The sequence below is a fragment of the Macaca nemestrina genome, chromosome 18 (assembly GCF_043159975.1).
Source record: "Macaca nemestrina isolate mMacNem1 chromosome 18, mMacNem.hap1, whole genome shotgun sequence".
Lineage (NCBI taxonomy): Eukaryota > Metazoa > Chordata > Mammalia > Primates > Cercopithecidae > Macaca > Macaca nemestrina.
Window position 1 is genome coordinate 6,558,018 of NC_092142.1, and position 20,399 is coordinate 6,578,416.

Below are 20,399 nucleotides of genomic sequence, written 5' to 3' on the forward strand. Positions count from 1 at the left end.
AATATATAAGGCTACTCTCTTTGAGCATATAAGGCTACTCTTTTGATCAAAAGGCAGCTCCGTGATCCTGGAGAGAAGGGAGATACCTAAGCTGATCTTCATGAAAGCCCTGGCTTTCTGTCCAGGAGCCCTTTTCTGCTGCAAGGCAGGTAGGTGGTGCCAAGCACAGTGACATTCTCACTGAGCTGAAGATTTGAAGACTAGAGTTCTGGGATTCTGAAGTGGAATGGTTTTGAGGTCAGGTGGTGCAAAAGAGGAATATGTGCAGGGGGAATGCTCATAAGTCTGCATGGAATTTTACAGCTGGTCCTTGGCTGACTGTCCATGCACAAGGTGACCGACTTCACCAGAGATCAGAGATCAGTTGACACAGGGTTCAGAGTCAGATAGTAAAACAAGAATCTGTGCAGTGCTGGGAGACTTGCAATCCAAGCAACCCAGAGTTGGGAGACCTTATGCAATACCTTGTGCAATCAGTTGAAACCCCAGAATGTCTATGCTGAGGATTAAGTTCCAGTTCCACTAGAATAAGACCATGCCTGATGACTAAGTTCAAGCTGGAAATAGACCCATGTGACAAAGAGTAAAACCTAGCACAACAGGATCAAAATGACACTCTAGTCATTTCACCACTTACATGAACAAAACTCAGCACCTTTCAAAAGAAAGCATTATTAGCACAATCTGGATTTCTGTAATGCATTTTGCATCTTGTTCAGCATACCACAAAATTTATTAAGCATTATGAATAAACAGGGTCATTTGACCTACAGCAAGATATAAAATAAAGGAGACAGAAACAGACCCTGATGTGTCATGGATGTTAGAATAATCAGAAATGACTGTAAAACAACGAATGTAAATATGTTCAAGACTTAAAGAGATGATTGTGTTACTTAAATGAATAAACAAGGGATATCAGGAAAAAAAATGGAAATCATAAAAAGGAATCAAATGGAAAGTTTAGAAAGGAAATGTAAAATATTTGAAATAAGCAAGGCACTTTTGAAGAGTTTAACACTAGATTGAAGACTATAGAAGAAAGGACTAGTGAGTTTGAAGACAGAACAAAAAAGTATTCAATCTGAAGAATACAAAAGGAAACAAAGGTGGTAAAATAAACAGATCTGTGGAAGAATATCAAGTGGTTTGATATATCTGTAATTGAAAGCACAAAGGGAGGGAGGAGAGAGAGAATAGGATAGAAAAAACAGCTGAGGAGAATGGTGAAAATTTTCCAAAGTTAATAAAAAAACATCCATTTACAGGTCCAAGAAGATCAGCAGATCAGATTAAATACAGGTTGAGTTAAAAAAAAAAATAAAGAAAAAGAAAAAGATGCTGGGCGCAGTGGCTTGTGCCTGTACTGTAGTCCTAGCACTTTGGGAGGTGGGTGGATCACGACGTCAGGAGATTGAAACCATCCTGACTAACACGGTGAAACCCTGCCTGTACTAAAAATACAAAAAGTTAGTCGGATGTGGTGGCAGGTGCCTGTAGTCCCAGCTACTCGGGAGGCTGAGGCAGGAGAATGGCATGAACTTGGGAGGTGGAGCTTGCAGTGAGCCGAGATCATGCCACTGCACTCCAGCCTGGGCAACAGAGCGAGATACCATCTCAAAAAAAAAAAAAAAAAAAAAAAAAAAAAAGACCTAGACTCAGACATCAGTCATACTGATGAAAAAAAAAAAAAGATAGTGAGATAATATTGAAAACAACCAATGAAAAGGGAAATATAAAATGCAGGGGATGAATGGTACAAATGATAACTGATTTCTCGTAGAAACTGTGGAGACCAGAAGACAATCATGTGACATCTTTAAAGTTCAGAAAGAAACAAAAAAACACTGTCAACACAGAATTATATGACTGGCAAAAATATTCTTAAAAATTAGGTGAAATAAACACATTTTAATCTAAAGGACAGTAGAGGAAATGGGTCAGCAGCACAAGAAATGCAAGGGACATAATCAAAGATGAAAAGAAATGAGAGCAGAAAGAAGCTCTGATATAAAGAAGTGAAAATAGTTGAAATGATAGACACATAGGTAACTATGAATGTATATGCTGTCACTTAATTTACTTGGAAAAACATACTTTAAAATAAAAATGATATAGTTTTATTCTTGGGTTTGTTAAATATGTAGTAAAATTTACGACTATGCAAATTTATGATGCTGAGTAGGAAATACAATTTTATTATATTATGATTTTTATATTTTAACAGAAGCTACATAATATGAACTCTAAAAAGATTCTGATAAGTTGTGGATACATATTATTTATCCTACAGTGCCTAAAAATGAATAGAATATAGCTTTAAACATAAATGTATATGTAATGCAAAAAGGATTTGCTTATTAAAAAGGAAGTCAAGAAATAAAACTAAACATATGGATGTGAAAACTAGAATGCAAAAGCTTGAAACACAACCATAGAAATAATTTCACCAAGTGCAAGTGGATTAAACACTCCACTTAAAGAGCAGAGATTGTCAGACTGTAATAAAAAGCGAGAACCAGTTATTTGCTGACTACAAGAGACTCGTCAGAAATACAGAGACACAGTTACATTGAGTAAAAGAGTGGAAACCTATATCCCATATGAATAGTAAGGATAAGAAAGTTGGTGTGTCTGTATCACTGTCAAAGTTGACTTCTGGACAAGACGTATTACCAAAGAGGAAAAGAGACATTTCGTAATGTTCAAATGCTTCATTCATGAGGAAGACATAACAACCCTAAATATGTATGCCACTAATAAACAGCTTCAAAATACATGAAGCAGAAGTTGACAAAACTAAAGCCAGTGATAGACAAATCTGCAGTCATAGTTGTAGACAAATTTGCAATCAACAACTCTCTCTGATTGAAAAAACATTCATAACCAGATCAGCAGTGATGTATGCACTGATGTGGATGAATCTCATATATATCATAAAGAACACAAAAGGCCAGACAGGCATGCATACTCTATGTTTCCATTTATATGATGCCCAAGAATAGAAAAAAAAAACAAATTTATGGTGAGAAAGTTCAGAACACTCATTGCTTTAGAGCTTTGGGTTCTAACTAGGAAGAGGCACCAGAGGACTACCTGGGATGATGGAAATACTCTGTGTTTGATTGGAGTGTTAGTTATATGTGTGTACACATTTACCAGAAGTCTTCAGATCTGTATGAGCCTAAGCCTCGTGTATCGCCACCTGTTTTGGTAAACAAAATGTTATTGGTACTTTGCCGTACTGATTTATCTACATATTGTCAATGGCTGCTTTTGCACTTCGATAACACAGTTGAGTAGTAGAGATACTGTATGGCAGAAAAAGCCTAAAATATTTATGATCTAGCCTTTTCTAGAACACTTACTACCTCTTGCTCTAGAGTCATTTGTTTAAATGCAGCTTCTGAAACTCACCCTCTGAGACTCTGATCCAGAACATCTGGAACAGAGGGAAGCATCTCCAATCTATTCCACTCCCCAGATGACTCTCAAGTATATAAAACTGTGTAGACAGAAGGTGCAGAATTGCTCCTTTCAAGATTCACCATATCAACATGTTGCTACTCTCTTTGGTCATAAAGGTATTTTACTGACTAATCTAATTGAATCACTCTGGAGTTATAAAAGCCCATTTCCTCCCCACTGGCCTTCCTTGGAAAGTGAGAAAAGTTCCTTCTCATCATAGTTATGTAATCATCCTTCATAAATGTGGAGAGGCTCACATGTGCTGGCGTTGTTAACACATTTTCCTGCCACTCTCTGGCTCTCTGTAGGCGGCTGTTTGAGAGGTTAAAGATAGGATGAAGGAAAAATTCACAAAACACTTTGCATGCACGTCTGGCGGATAATGACACTTAAGAAGCTTTACTTAAAACTGATCTGCCTTCATGATGATTTGAGCTTGCTCTTTAATTAGCTTTTAGGAGCATATATTGTTTAGTATGATTATTTTATTGTGCCAAATAGAAGCTTAACATGCTTTAGTTCACAAAGGAGCCATATGTACTTTATACTAGCTTTTAACCACCAATTGAGGGAGAAGAAAATGTCTTATTGCCCTGGAAACTTTTTCCCCATGGATGGTATGTGACTTTAAGATTTCACAATCATGGGGACGCTTTTGGCAGCAACATCAATGCTCAGCAAATATTCCCTTGGCTCTTCTCTATTTCCAGCACCCTTGCAGTTAGGTGGAGCTCTGTGACTAGTTTTGCTCACTGAAATGTATGACTTGTCCATTGTTTCTTCTAGTATAGAATCATGGGAGTGCATGATGCAGTTACCACAGCATGGAGATACCACACATACAGTTACCACGGGGGTGAAATGAAACAGCTTGAATTCCTGAGCTAGTTTTATTTGAGCAGGAAATTGATGTTTGTTGCGTTCATTTATCGAAGTCTTGGAGTCATTCGTTGGTATGGCATAGCCTTCTCCCTCCTGACCAGTATAGTACCCACTGGAATAAGTTCAGTTACTCGCTGGGGCATGTAGTCCAGGAGTACATGTGAAGCTAGTAAAAAGGCACCATTTCAAATAAGCGAAAGTGGCATGGACTGTGAGTTAACAGAGGAAGGAAAAGTGACTGTATATTTGGGAGGAAAATGTGAGATCTCTTTCAGCTATGTAAAAATAAATTACATCCCAACACTTTGGGAGGATGAGGCGGGTGGATCGCTAGGTCAGGAGTTCAAGACAGGCCTGGCCAACATGGGAAAACCCCGTGTCTACTAAAAATACAAAAATTAGCTGGGTGTGGTGGTGTGCGCCTGTAATCCGAGCTACTCGGGAGGCTAAGGCAGGAGAATCACTTGAACCCAGGAGGCAGAAGTTGCAGTGAGCTGAGATCATGCCACTGCACTCCAGCCTGGGCAACAGAGCAAGACTCAGTCTCAAAATAATAATGATGATAATAATAATAATAGAGTCAAAGAACAATATACATATGGATATGAACATGAACATACCAATACATCAGATATGTATGGACAATAGAAGACTATTGCTTGCCAGGCATGGTGGCTCATGCCTGTAATCCCAGCACTTTGGGAGGCCGAGGTCAGTAGATCACCTGAGATCAGGAGTTCGAGACCAACTTGGCCAACATGGCAAAACCCCATCTCTACTAAAAATACAAAAATTAGCCAGGCATGGTGGCGTGTGCCTGTAATCCCAGCTACTCGGGAGGCTGAGGCAGGAGATTGCTTGAATCTTGGAGGTGGAGGTTGCAGTGAGCCAAGATCATACCACTGCACTCCATCCTGGGCAACAGAGCGAGACAGTGTCTCAAAAAAAAAAAAAAAAACCTATTGCTTTTCAAAAGGTCTCTGCTATGTATTATGTCATGTAATTTTTTTCTGAGAGACTGCCTCAAAGGATGCAAATTATTAGTCTCCATGTCATTTTAAAAATGTCTTCTCTGGAGGTATCTGGACGGAAGAGAAAACTTCCGTGATGCTGGGGCTCAGTTCTCTTGGGGCTCTCTATAAGACAGACCATTATATCAATTGCTACATCTAGCATCTCCTGTGCTGACAAGAGTCCCCTGATTGCTCCCCTGCCCTGCAGAGTTGATTGTGCCATCTTCCTCGCTTGCCTGATACTGGCTTCCACGTTGCTCTCTCTAGCATGTGGACTTCAGAGGCAGAGCGTGCGTTCTTCATTTTTAGTGCTGATCAGGCATGTGGGTGGCACTAAATAGGGGGTTCTGAATGAATAAATAAATGAAATGCTTCTGCCACTTATATTCCCTGCCTCTTGGGATGGCACCATGCCCAGTGCACCACCCTGATTTAAGTTAGTGTCAGTCAACCCTGCCTTGAGTCCCATGATCATGCTACATTTACTGTTATCCCTCCCCATTAGTTCTTTCACTGAAGTCAGGGGAGATCTGTTTAAAATCCATGTCTTATTTCACTCCCTACCTGAAACCCTTTGGTGGCTTCCCATTGCTCTTTGAATAAAGACCGAAGTCTTTAATGTGGTACATAGGATGCTGTCTCTGCATCTTCACCTTGCTCACACCTTGTAGTCAGAGTTATTCCTTACAGTTGCTGAAACATACCCTGGTTTATTCTGCCACAGGGTCTTTGCCTGTGCTGTGCTTCATGCCTCATGTGCCCCAAGCCATAGTACACACACACACACACACACACACACACACACACACACACACACACGTTTGCTTTCCTAGTCTACTTCTAAATTACTGTTTAGACCCCAGCTTAAAGTAGGGGACATTCCTCTTTTACATAATTTATAATTTCTTTCTTTCTTTTTTTTTTTTTTTTTTTTTTTTGAGACGGAGTCTCGCTCTGTCGCCCAGGCTGGAGTGCAGTGGCGCGATCTCGGCTCACTGCAAGCTCCGCCTCCCGGGTTCATGCCATTCTCCTGCCTCAGCCTCCCGAGTAGCTGGGACTACAGGTGTCCACAACCGCGCCCTGCTAATTTTTTGTATTTTTAGTAGAGACGGGGTTTCACCGTGGTCTCGATCTCCTGACCTTGTGATCCGCCCGCCTCGGCCTCCCAAAGTGCTGGGATTACAGGCGTGAGCCACCGCGCCCGGCAATTTCTTTCTTTCTTTCTTTTTTTTTGGAAGTGGAGTCTCGTTCTGTCACCCGGGGTCGAGTGCAATGGCTCAGTCTCGGTTCAGTGCAACCTCTGCCTCCTGAGTTCAAGCAATTCTCCTGCCTCAGCCCCCCAAGTATCTGAGATTACAGGCGTGTGCCACCATGCCTGGCTAATTTTTGTATTTTTAGTAGAGATAGGGTTTCACCATGTTGGCCAGGCTGGTCTCAAACTCCTGACCTCAGATGGTCCACCCACCTTGGCCTCCCAAAGTGTTGGGATTACAGGCGTGAGCCACCACGCCCAGCCTAATTTCTTTTGTATTCAGCACCCCTTGTTTGCAGCAGATATTGTGGTCACAGTTTTCCGTGCGGTTTTATGGCTATTTGATTCACGTCTACAAGCACCAGATAAAGAGGATTTGTCTGGTTTCAGTGTAATCTTGCACCCCAAGAACCGATTACAGTTATCTGATGGATATCCATTCAACAAATAATCTTGTGTAAATGAGTGTCTTGTTAGGGGTATTGTACTAGCTCCCTACCATCCAGGGAGGCATAATAAATCTGCCTGGTCCCGTGAGCTCAGGGAAGCCCAAAGCTTTCTCAAGAGTGGTAGGCACCAAAGACATGACATTAGTTCTGCCCTACTCAGAAGGTATGGGCTGGGACAGGCAGGAAGTGGGTGAAGGAGACTAACTGTGAACTGTCAGCGCCCCCTGTGGCCCAGCAATCTTTGTGCTTGAACTCAGAGTATGTTGTTTTTTGTGTGAGGGATCCATTCTCTAGCGTCTTACCTCAGACAGGCCATGATAGGTTTTCAGAAACCATGCTTCCATTCTGACTGGCTAAGCATTCAGAAATGGGTCCTAAACAGCAAAATATAGACGACATTCCAGTGCACCCACAGAAGAGGTTTTCAGAACGGGCATTAAAATATCTGGTTGTTTTCTATTGGAAAGCATTGACTCTACTTTGAAACTCTTTAGGCTTCATTCTGAGGAATGAATGAGGATGAGATGACAGGATGAAAACTCTTTAGGCTTCATTCTGAGGATGAGATGACAGGGTACCGTATAATTTAGTGCAGGTATTATCATTATTTTGTACATTTTGCATTTAGCTTGTTTTAATGAGGAAGAGCGGTGGGAGTATATAAAATTTTGCCAGTTGTCCTGAATCCCATCATCATTTTAAAGCAAATGGGAGGGATCACAGATTCAACAGGGTCATATGTGAATATGGGGGGTATTCATTGGATATTTGGATGAAAACATTAATCTGTATATTTAGAGTTTGAAAGTACCACTTAAAAGAAATCATTGTGTTTAAGTGTGGGTAAATCAAGATATCTGGGGGAAAAAAAAAACATGAAGACTAATAGGTAATGCTGGAACAGTGGCTAATAATAAGGAATAAAAAGTGGGAGTAGATTTAAACAACAAAATTCTCAATTGTGGCTGATGACACTTGTTTTGACTTTTTTTTTTTTTTTTTTTTTTTGAGACAGAGTCTTGCTCTCTTGCCCAGGCTGGAGTGCAGTGGCATGATCTCAGCTCATGGCAACCTCCGCCTCCCAGGCTCAAGTGATTCTCCTGCCTCAGCCTCCCCAGTAGCTGGGACTATAGGTGCCTGCCATCACACATGGCTAATTTTTGCATTTTTAGTAGAGTTGGATTTTCACCATGTTGGCCAGGCTGGTCTTGAACTCCTGACCTCAAGTGATCTGCCCGCGTTGTCCTCCCAAAGTACTGGGATTACAGGCTTGAGCCACCGTGCCTGGCCTGTTTTGACCTTTTTGACATTTATTTAAGTTACTGTGTTAGACCATTGCTAAGTTCATGATGATACATCTATCAGAGGAAGTCTTCTGAAAGTAAGACCTGGAGATTCGGAGGTAATATGCACTTGTTTCCTATATCCTGCCCTCCTCCAGCAGGGCCACTACCATGCCGGCTCGCCTTGGTTCAGGCTTGACTTTACCTTTGATATAACCTTCCCCCAAGGCATCCTGTAATCCCAGTCGAGCCCTATTCCAGATTGGTCTGAGCCATATATCTCAGGTGTTCCAGAGTAGGAAACAAGTTGAGACATACTGATGCAATTACAGAAAAAAAAGAAAGCATGGAGAATTGCAGTGATAAGGGCTTGTGCTTTCTCTTTGATGATGTCTCTTTTTTGACCATATTTTAGATTTCCTAGAAACTATTATTATGAATGCCTGAGTTCTGTGCATTTCTTCAGAGCTCAAGTCTAAACTAATTTAATGGAAATTATACATTTGCAAGTAATATTCCAGAAAAACCTTTATGGGGCCCACAAAGACAACATGCACAAAAGGAAATGATGATGTGTTTTATTCATAAGGAAATGTTTCTCTTCAAAATTCTCCTACAGCCCCCCAAAATACCTAATGCATCACAAGCCAACATTTGTACTGCTGGCTTTCCATACACAGAGAAGTGCTGTTCCTTTTAATCAAGTAAGTTTATTTTGCTGTGAAACCCTTTGTATAATATTGAAAAATAGTTGTGTTCCTTGGAAGCTATTTCAGTTTTGTGAAATGATCATTTTTAATCATTCTCCTAGCAAAACAATTTACCAAGCAGTGGAGGATAACGAACCATAAAGTTTAATTTGCCTTTTTTAATTGAGTTGTTAATTATCACCCCTCCACTGTTGGAAACTCCCAACTTGCTTTTTTGTTTTGCTTCTGATCCGAGACGTTTTCAAGAATCTAATCTATCATATTTCCTCTATCCAGGTACTTTCATGAATCACATCAATAGGTGATTATTTTCTGAATCTGCTAAAGCTACCATAGATGCATACAAATTTTGTCAGTGGTAAATAATTAGATAGAAAATATCCAGTGGTGTTAAGTTGATAAAGATATCTGCCATTTATTGAATTCCTACTATGTGCCAGACACTGATCTAACTTCTTAACATATATTATTTCTCTTTCACAGCATTTTTGTTTTTCTGTTTGTTTTGTTTTGTTTTGGGACGGAGTTTTGCTCTTATCGTCCAGGCTGGAGTGCAGTGGTGTGATCCCAGCTCACTGCAACTGCCTTCTCCTGGGTTCACGCAATTCTCCTGCCTCAGCCTCCTGAGTAGCTCAGATTACAGGCGCCCGCCACCAGGCCTGGGTAATTTTTTGTATTTTTAGTAGAGACGGGGTTTCACCATGCTGACCAGGCTGGTCTCGAACTCCTGACCTCAGATTATCCACTCACCTTGGCCTCTCAAAGTGCTGGGATTAGAGGCATGAGCCACTGTCCCTGGTCATTGTTTTGTGTTTTTGTTGTTGTTGTTATTTTTGTTTGTTTATTTGTTTTTGTTTTTGACAGGGTCTGACTCTGTTGCCCAGGCTGGAATGAAGTGGCACAATCATGGCTTACTACAGCCTCAGCTTGTGGGGCTTAAGTAACCCTTCCACCTCAGCCTCCCAAGTAGTTGGAGGTGTGCACCATCACACTTGGCTAATTTTTAAAATTTTTTGTAGAGACAGAGTCCCACTATGTTTTCCAGGCTGGTCTTGAAACTCCAGGGCTCCAGTAATCCTCCTGCCTCAATCTCCCAAAGTGTTGGAATTACAGACATGAACCCCTACACCAGGCCTTCACAGCATTTTGATGTACAAACAGTTATCTCCATTTTATATGCAAATAAACTGAGGTTCAGTTATGTTAAGTATCTTTTCCATCATGATCACGCTTATCAGGACTAGAGCAAAGCTTTGATCCTAGGTGGTGTGGCTAGTGGCCTCACAGGTTATTTGTTTAATCCTTAGCTGTATTTTTGATCCTTGATGTCAAACCAACCTGCATTTGTATTCTAGTTCTACTTTTCCTATTGGTATTAAATTAACAACATATGATTCAGGGCCCGTTTGATGGGTGTGCAGTCTGGGCCTCTGCCCAGCTGGGCCCTGCACTTGGTTTGATGTTCTGCTGTTGCCTTTCTGGCAACTCTAAATCATTTTGAACAAGGAGGTCCCACATTTTTATTTTGTATTGGGTCATATGTAACATAGGTAGCCAGTCCCGATACCATTACTGTTTTAACATCTTTAGAGGCTCATAAGGCTGAAGTCAATGTGTCAGCCTGGTTGGGTTCACATATGGTGGCTTAACTGGTATAGATCCGCATCCCTGCTCATGTGGCAACGTTCAGTTCCTTGCAGTCATAGGATTTGTGGCACGTTTGTGTCTTTAAAGCCAGGAAGGGGAGAGAGAAGGACCGGGGCAAATCTGCCAGCAAGATGAAATCTTATGTCAGATAACATAATAATAGGAGCACCAAGGTGACTCACGCCTGTAATCCCAGCACTTTGGGAGGCTGAGGCAGGCGAATCATGAGGTCAGGAGATCGAGACCATCCTGGCTCACACAGTGAAAACCCATCTCTACTAAAAATACAAAAAATTAGCCTGGCTTGGTGGTATGCACCTGTAGTCCCAGGTACTTGGGAGGCTGAGGCAGGAGAATTGCTGGAACCCGGCAGGCAGAGGTTGTAGTGAGCCGAGATTGTGCTCCTGCACTCCAGCCTGGGTGACAGAGTGAGACTCTGTCTTAAATAAATAAATAAATAAATAAATAAATAAATAAATAAAGGAGCAGCATCCAATCACCTGGGCTATATTTTATTGGTTAGAAGCAAATTATAGGACTTGCCCACGTTCAAGAGGAGGGAGTCATACAAATGTGTGAACATCAGGAGGCAGAGATTGTGGGGCACCATCTTGGAGTGTGTTATCTGCCATTACTATTATTATTATATATAGTTATTAGTGTTGTTATTATTATCATTGCTGTTGTTATTGGTAGCAGTTTTGCACAGTATTGTGTCCCAGGCTCTGCTATGTGAGCTTTATATGAATTAAAGCTTTATGTCTTTAGTAGGGACCAGAGTCCTGAGGACTGAATCCAAGGACATCCCCTTTCTGCACATTGAAATCAGTAGTTTTCAGGGCAACTAAGCAGGAGGCAACTGTTATTTTCCTGAGTGATACAATCGTTTCAGGAAGTAATAAAGTATAAGCGGCCAGAAACACAGAATTCTGCATTGTACAGACCCAGGTGAGATCCCAGTTCTGCTGCTTTCTGGCTGTGTGGTCTTGCCCAACTCACTTTCTCCATCTGGAATGCTCCAGGAGACTTTTGACCACCCGCTCCAAGAGTAAGATCTCTTATAACCTGCCAGGTCAGCCCAGGTCAGCCGGAAGAGAGTCATGCGTTTGTATTTAAGATACTATTACTCTGGGCCAGGTGCGGTGGCTCAAGCCTGTAATCCCAGTACCTTGGGAGCCTGAGATGGGCGGATCACGAGGTCAGGAGATCGAAACCATCCTGGCTAACATGGTGAAACCCCGTCTCTACTAAAAATACAAAAAATTAGCCGGGTGAGGTGGCAGGCGCCTGTAATCCCAGCTACTCGGGAGACTGAGGCAGGAGAATGGCAAGAACCCGGGGGGCGGAGCTTGCAGTGAGCTGAGATCTGGCCACTGCACTCCAGCCTGGGCGACACAGCGAGACTCAGCCTCAAAAAAAAAAAAAAAAAAAAAAAAAAAAAAAAAAAGATACTATTACTCTGCTCAATCCCAAGAGCCCACTGGTCTCAGGCTCTGCATGGTGTTTGAAACAAAAAAATACAATGAAGAAGTGCAAAATTTATCCCCCAAATTATCAGCACCCATATAACAGTTTTCTCCTCTCCTCTGTGATTGTTCACGATGTAGATTGGCTTGGCCATGCCACCTTTTCTCCACCAGCCTCTTTTTTGCTGTCTTCCTCACTCTTTCTCTTTCTCGGTCGTTTTTTTCTTGATTTCTCCTCATGTGTCTTTTTTTGTTTCTCCTTCTCCTGTCTTGTTCTCCATTTTTATCCAAATGCCATGTCTATGATTCTCCCCGCTCAGGAGGAAGAAAGCAGAAAAGGGCAGACAAAGGAAATAATTGAATAGAATTCGATCATTCTCTCTTAGCAGATGTATCTTTAAAGCTCTTCAAAGATGGTGTTGATGAGAGCAGAAGATATATATGGGATAACCTGTTCTCTTTTTTTATTTTTATTTACTATTATTTTTTGAGATGGACTCTCGCTCTGTTGCCCAGGCTGGAGTGCGGTAGCACAATCTCGGCTCACTGCAAGCTCTGCCTCCTGAGTTCACGCCATTCTCCTGCCCCAGCCTCCCGAGTGGCTGGGACTACAGGCGCCCACCCCCACGCCTGGCTAATTTTTTATATTTTTAGTAGAGATGGGGTTTCACCATATTAGCCAGGATGGTCTCCATCTCCTGACCTTGTGATCTGCCCACCTTGGCCTCTCAAAGTGCTGGGATTACAGGCGTGAGCCACTGCACCCGGCCAAAAAAAGCACACTCTTTAGAAAAACACTCAAAGCATTCCAAGTTCCCCTAGAAGAGAAGTTTCAGGAAGACAGTGACTCTGCCTTTTGATGAACACATAGGTGAATGCCAGAAACAGAGTGAGTACTTATTGGTTACATGAATGAGTGAATGAAGGAATGAGTGAATGAGGAATCCATTTAACTTCTCTAATCCCTGGCCTCATCTGCATCAGATTACTGCCTTTTCCTACGTTGTTCCATATTTTCCACTTCCTCTCACTTACGGTTAGTAGCTGAGATCTCCTCCTGTACATCTCCTTTTTGTCTGTAGACTGTCTCTGTCGTTTAAAACTCAACTCATTTTTCAGGGCCTCCTCAAAATTCCCCTCTTGTTCTCTGACTGCAAGGAGCTCTTCCCTCTCTTCCTTCCTCTGTTACTCTTGAAGCAGTTTTTCATTTTCGTTCTAGTTCCTTTCTCCCAGCTCCTGAACATGGTGATAGTATTTTTTTCAGCTTGGCTCATGGTAGATAGTTAATATTTGTTAAGTGCATGAGTTCATTAAATAAATATTTGGGATAATGGAGCTGAAGTTAAAACCAGTAAGCTCCACTTACTTCTGTGTCTGGGCCACACTTTATCCAAAGATTTCCCTCTTAAAGTTTTTGTTTACACATGCTCTTCAGGAATAACATGTAAGAGAAAGGAGCTGTCATTGAGGGCCTTGAAAAGTTGAATTGCACGTTTCCATGGAAACAGAGTTGAGAGCTGAGTTTTCTGTACCTAATGTTTTAATGGAAACATATTCTTAGCCATTATAGATGGGTTTGTGTACCAGATGAGAAGTGCTTTATCTTAATTTACCATTATGTTCATAAGTTAGATTGATGGTCTGAAGTATTATTTCATCAAATCACAATGCATTATTGTGGTTTCCTTTCGGGAAGTGATCCCAATGCTCACAAAATGAAGGCTGTCCTTGTTTGTGGAGGAAAATGTTTCTATAGACTTGCTGTTCTTCCCTTTCCTATTCAGAAGTGGCTTTTTATTTATAGCCAAAAGGACACTTACCATAAGCATCTAAGTGATTCTGTTCTCTCTTGGAGGATGATAATTGCCCCAAATCTTGCATGTATCTTATATAATGTGAACAATTGTTAAGCAATTTTAAGGACTTCAGGATGGTGGTGGCAGCAGTATTGGTGGTGGTGATGTGGGAAAGCTCAAAGTTTCTCCCAGACTCTGAGGTAGAAGACCGTCTATGCACCTGAAACTTTTACTTTTCACTTGCGTGTTTGTTGGTTTTGTTTTTTAGAGACGGGGTCTTGCTCTTTTGCCTAGGCTGGAGTGCGGTGGTACATTCCCTGCTCACTGCAGCCTCAAACTCCTGGGCTCAAGCGATCTTTCCACATTAGCCTCCTCAGTAGCTGGGACTGCGGGTGTGCACTGATATACTCAGCTATTTTATATATATATAAACACACACCTATGTTGTGCAGACTGGTTTCAAACTCCTGGCCTCCAGTGATCCTCTTGCCTCAGCCTCCCAAAATGTTGGGATTACAGGTGTGAGCCACTGTAATCACACCTACCATTTTTGGTTTGCACTAGTTCTGAAGCATGTATTCCTATAGCATGGATCAACGAATTAGACTCTACAGATTACGTCCATTAGAATGCCATGGACCATAAGTGCTGGGATCATAATTAGAAAATTATTCTATTTTTAATGTTCAGTTAATGCTAATTGATTAGGCGTCTTGTTCCTATCCAGAGATGGGCATCCTACTTGTGCTTCGTAGCAAATTTCGGGTACCATTTTGCTTACCTCTTGAAGATCTCTTTTAATCCAGAGATCTAACACATCATTCTCCTCAAGTACCTTTTAATAGGAAATTTCCCAATAAACCTATTAAAAGCATAATGAAAACCTCATTCAATCTTCTGTCAGCCTTCGGAGTTATAAGTGGCTTCTAATTTGCACGAGATCGGAATAGCATTGAAGAATTACAGTAACTAAGTGAAACACTCGTTGGATTTTCAATTTTCTGATAGCATCCCATGTAATTTCTTGTAATGCATCTGTAGCCAAGGGAGGTGACACATGTCAAGGCTCACGCTGCAGCTTCTGCCTACATCAGTCTTCCGTGGAGAAGCACGATGCTGCCAGCTTTTCTCATGAGCAGGGCCCAGATAGGTGTCCTTGTTTGGCCTTGATGGATATTCCATTATGCACAGTCCTCTGAACAATAGCCACATAATTTCTAACAGCTCAGATAGATGTTTTTGATGCTTAACATTTGACTTCACATATTTGTTGGAACAAACTGTGAATCATCCCTTCCATGCAAGTGCTTGGCAGAATATAAAGTTTGTCCACCTGAGGTCTGTTTTACCCGTGGAGTCTATTTGTACTCTGGAAAATGAATTCCCTCTAGGAAGAACCAAGAGAAGCCCAGGGCATCATGGCTACAATCCAGTGAGATAAGACCCTGCATTTTATTTTATTATTTTAATCATAGTATCTCTTTTTTTAACTTTTAAGTTCAGGGGTACAAGTGCAGGTTTGTTACATAGGTAAACTTGTGTCATGGGGGTTTGTTGTAAAGATTATCTCATCGCCTACGTATTAAGCCAACTACTGATTAGTTATATTTCCTGATCCTCTCCCATTTCCCACCCTCCACCCTAGGAAAGTCCCCGTGTGTGTTGTTCCCCTCTGTGTGTCCATGTATTCTCATCATTTAGCTCCCACTTATAAGTGAGAACATGCAGTAGTTGGTTTTCTGTTCCTGAATTAGTTTGCTAAAGATAAAGGCCTCCAGCTCCATCCATGTCCGTGCAAAGGACATGATCTTCTTTTTTATGACTGCATAGTATTCCATGGTGTATATATACCATATTTTCTTTATTCCATCTATCATTGATGGGCATTTAGGTTGATTCCATGTCTTTGCTATTGTGGAATAGTGCTGCATTGAACATATGTGTATTGATAATAAAATGATTTCTTTTTTGGGGAGTATATACCCAGTAATGGGATTACTGAAAATCCTGTATTTCCTTTAGCATATCCAGTTGAAATTATCCACATTGCCTCTTAGCCTAAATGTTTGTTTTTAACCTGAAAAAGGGATTCTCTTGTACTTTACCTGTAGTATTTTCAAGGTGTGTGGCATATGTCCATTATTTAAAACCTCAGGAGGAGAAAAGCAATAATATGTTTAAAAATAGACTAATCACAGTTTGCAAAGGAAAAAAAGAAAAAAGAAGCCAACTAGACTTTGTAATCATTAAAATAATTTAATGGTGTTACTGTTGTTTGTATGTGGCCCTGACAAGACTCTGTCACTCTTGGGACAGGTATTTTGACTTATTTTTCACCTGACTGAGGATGAATTTGCACTAATCCAGCTCTGTACTCTCCTGGGGACTCCTTTGTGACCAAAGGCATTTATTTGCAAGGTAGCAGGGTGGAGGTTAAGATGGTAATCTAAGGCCAGAGATAGCATCCAGCTAATTGACTTTACATGGGGATACAAGCTGTTTTCTAACTACGGCGCTTACGAAGCTTAAAGCACCCTTCTGACCCTTTATTTTACCCCTAAAACAGCAAGTATTTGTTGAATTCCCGTGCGTCTGGTGCTGTGGAAGGGGGTAGAGGCTGGAGAAGCCAGGAAAGACTCAGCTTGGCACAGCAGCAGCTTCTTGGGCGCTCACGGTATTTTGGAATCCATGCTTCTTTTTCAAATACGCTGAAGAAAATATTATTTGAGTCTTTCCATTTTTATCTGTTAAATGGGTGATAATGGATAGTAAGTCCAGATGAGCCTCCGGAATTCTAGATCAGCTATTTTCAACCTCGACACTGTTGACATTTGAGGCTAGATGATTTTCATCGCAGGGGCTGTCCTGTACATTGCAGGATGGTTGGAAGCTCTAGATGCTGGTAAAACCCCCTCCAGTTATGACAACCAAACAGTGCCTTGGCTGAGAGTGCCCCTCCTCTGGATGGCTTCCCAGTGGCTACTGATACTGGCATTTTCTGCTTTTAGAAAGAGTAGGTGACTGTTTTCACAAGTATAAAATATAAAGTCCTTAGGACGATGCTGGGCACGGAATAGGATTCAAAAGTAAAAGGGCAAACTTTTCAGTATATGACTTATGTCTCAATCAAGCTGTTATTTTTTTAAAAGTGATATCATCATCTTTGTTGTTCATTATACCTTTCCTGAACCTTCCAGAGTCTCCATGTCTTACAGAAAGGAGTGAGCATCCTCTCAGTACTGTTTTGAGCTTTAAGGGGAGATTCAAGCTCCACTTAATTGCAGAAACATGGGCAGTATAACTGTTAGTATCTCAGAGGCATCAAGAAATGGTAGACGATTCTGAAGCAAGGCGTCACGTGGCTGTTCATGTTTATCTTGCCACAACATCCTTAGCACCACCTCCTCCCACTGGTCATGCATTAAAGTTTCACCATTCCAAGGGCCATCTGTAGACCCACTGCATCAGCATCGCCTTGGGAGCTTGTTAGAGATATAGAGACTCAGGTCCCAGCTTCCACCCACGGAATCAGAATTTGCATGGATAGAGAGCCAGATAAACACTTTCTTGAAGGGCCTCTTCCATCCCACTTCAACTGTTACCTAAAAGGACCTCTTCAGATCCTCCTTTCATAGATGGTCTGTCTTGCTGGCTAAATGTTCTCTCTGCGTCCTCTGCTGGCTGCTCTTGGTGGTGGTGACTGGTTTTCATACTTTTCCTTCCTTTCCATTCTGTGTTCTCACAAGTACAGGCCAGTGTTGCTTTTCTCCGATCCCAAGCTGTGACCTAACACAAGCCTTTCCCGAATAGATCCAGTCCCAAGCACCCAGGCTGGGTTAGCATTCTGCAAAATGCAGAATCAAATCCCCTCACTTCTGGTGATCTCCATTGCTATGACCTTGCCTTCAGTCCCAACTCTCAAGGGTCTCCTACAGCCTTCTCTTAAATTGATCTTCCTGACCCACTCCTGTCGTTCTCAGACCCTCCCTTTGGCAGAAGCCAAAGTCTGGTTTCTAAACTGGTGGTGTAGGCTGGGCCTGGTGGCTCACACCTGTAATCCCTGTACTTTGGGAGGCCAAGGCGGGTGAATCACCTGAGGTCAGGAGTTCGACACCAGCCTGGCCAACATGGTGAAACCCGTCTCTACTAAAATAGAGAAATTAGCCGAGTGTGGTGGCATGCACCTGTAATCCCAGCTACTTGGGAGGCTGAGGCAGGGGAATTGCTTGAACCTGGGAGGTGGAGGTTGAAGTGAGCCAAGATAGTGGCACTGCACTCCAGCCTGGGCAACAGAGTGAGACTCCGTCTCAAAATAAGCAAACAAATTGCCAATGTGCTGGTTGTACTTCCTTGTTCATTTTGCTGCGCTTTTCTATTTCTGAAATTCCTCAAGCTCATTCTAGTCCTAGAATTTTGTCCTGCTCCCACCTCCTGGAACACTCATCCCCCAGCTGCTGGCATGGATGGCTCACTCTTCTTTGAGTCTCAGGTTGAATCTCACCACCTTCAAGGCAGGAAAACCTTATCAAATTAGGACCAACAAGAGCCACTTGCCTGGCACCTATGTGGTAGATGAATGCCTTTTGAATAAGGCTACCTCATCGAGTGACTATGTTCTCTAAAATGCTGGTAATGTAGAACGGGCAGGACACAGTTAGCGTGGGAGACCCAGCTAGAAAAAAGCTGGAGAGATCCACAGTAAAGTTCATTTGCCATGCTTTGTTTTATCTAATAGTGAGAAAGATTGCCTATCAACTAAAACCACAAGGGCCGAGTTGGGATGTTGTCCCTAGAGATCTGAAGTAGTTTCATCTAATCTGGAGGAGTTTTAGAATTCAATAATGCAATCAGGTTTTAGTATTTCCCCCCCTCCCCACCACGTAATGATTCATGTGCCACGACATTTTTTCATTAAAAAATTCCAAGGCTCACAGAGTAGGAAAAAAAAAAAGAAAAGGGGTCTCACACCTCATTTGTTCAACCATCTCATCGAAGCCCCAAATGCAGATCATTGAAATGGAGCCTTGGAATTTTAAATCAAGTTTTACTTTGCAAATTTAATGAAATGCAAACAAATACTTAGCAGTTCTAAAGGGCATGAAGTCATTAAGGTTTCTCATTTTGTTGGGCGCTTTGGGAGCCTCCTTAATTTTTGGAGTAAAATCATTTAAGTTCTGTGTGTGTGTGTGTGTGTGTGTGTGTATGTGTGTGCGCGCGCGCACGCATATGCATGTGTGTGGCTCCTTGTGTTGCCAGTAAATAGACCAAGTGTACTTTGGGCTTGAATGTCTGTTGATCCCTTTACCAGCTGTGTGTCCCTGGACAAGTTACTTAATCTTGCCTCCTATGTAAAATGAGGAAGTTTGAAGTTTTGCTAGGAGGATTCGGTGCAGAGGCACAGGTCTCTGTTCTTAGAAGTACCCGTGTTTGCTTTAATGCTTTGCTTTTACCATCTTGAAATTCTTAATAATTATTCAGTGATGGGATGTGCATTTTCATTTTTGCATCGGGCCCCAGAAATTCAGCAGCTGGTGCTGATTGGATGAGAGTTAAGGTGCCTGTGAGCATCCCTTAGATGAGGTAGGTGCTAGATACACATTGATGCGTTGGGTCTTTTTCTTCCAGGTTTGAATAGCTATGTCTTGCTGCTTTCCTGGGTTAGGCAAAATGTAGAATGCTGACACTTTATTCTATCCAGCCAGCCCCAGAAGAGAAGCACGTTATCTGTTCATTACCTTTAAGACTGGAGAAAGATATTTGATTCTCTTACCTGCACTTCAGCAATGCTGGGAGGATAGAACTTATTTGGAGAACATTTATGGCCTAATAGCTTGGTAAAATGTGAATCTTCATGAAAGTGGTTTGCCAACTATAAATTGCTATACAAATGTGCACTGAACAAAAGGCTTATTGAACAGTAACGGATTCAGATGGAGGTGAGAAAATACGTTAAACTCTTAGGGGATCGCGGACATTCAAAATCATAGCTCCTGGAATGTCAGCATTCCCTCTGTCGATTCAGCAGATGTAGAGTGCAGTTCTGCCCACTGTGGGGCGAGATGTTGGTATGGTAGGTCATGAAAAATCGTGACTGTTGGTCATAGGAAATGATGAGATGTTAGCAGCCTAGAGCTCACAGCTGCTGGAGGTGATGCTGAGAGGAAGCATATGGTGAGACCAGAGAGGGTTGGCAAGAGGACCTTGAGGTCTGTGTGCACCTGAGGTCCTCAAGTTTGGATTAACAGAATCCCCAGGGAGTTTACTCAGATGTTTATGACTTTTACCCAGAGTGAGAACCATCATTGATTCACACTTTAAAGGGGCTGGCAGAGAACCAGGAGAGAGGAGCTGAAGTTGTGAGGATCTATCTCAAGGTCTGTGTAAACAACAGTGCCTAGGTGAGAAGGGGAGCTCTACTTCTGGAAATTCTTTC

The 20,399-nt window shown here is 41.9% G+C and overlaps 1 protein-coding gene and 1 long non-coding RNA gene across 2 annotated transcripts in view; both read left to right on the top strand.

Moving 5' to 3' along the window:
• The window catches only part of LOC105467818 (RNA binding fox-1 homolog 1), a 2,482,591-nt gene that overhangs the window by 897,717 nt on the left and 1,564,475 nt on the right, over positions 1-20,399 (top strand).
• LOC139359818 (uncharacterized) overlaps positions 1-20,399 on the top strand; it is a 39,346-nt gene continuing 18,947 nt past the window's right edge. Inside the window, exon 1 of the long non-coding RNA XR_011616281.1 lies at positions 1-20,399. This exon is cut by the window's right edge and continues 9,132 nt beyond it. This is a non-coding gene — a long non-coding RNA (uncharacterized lncRNA).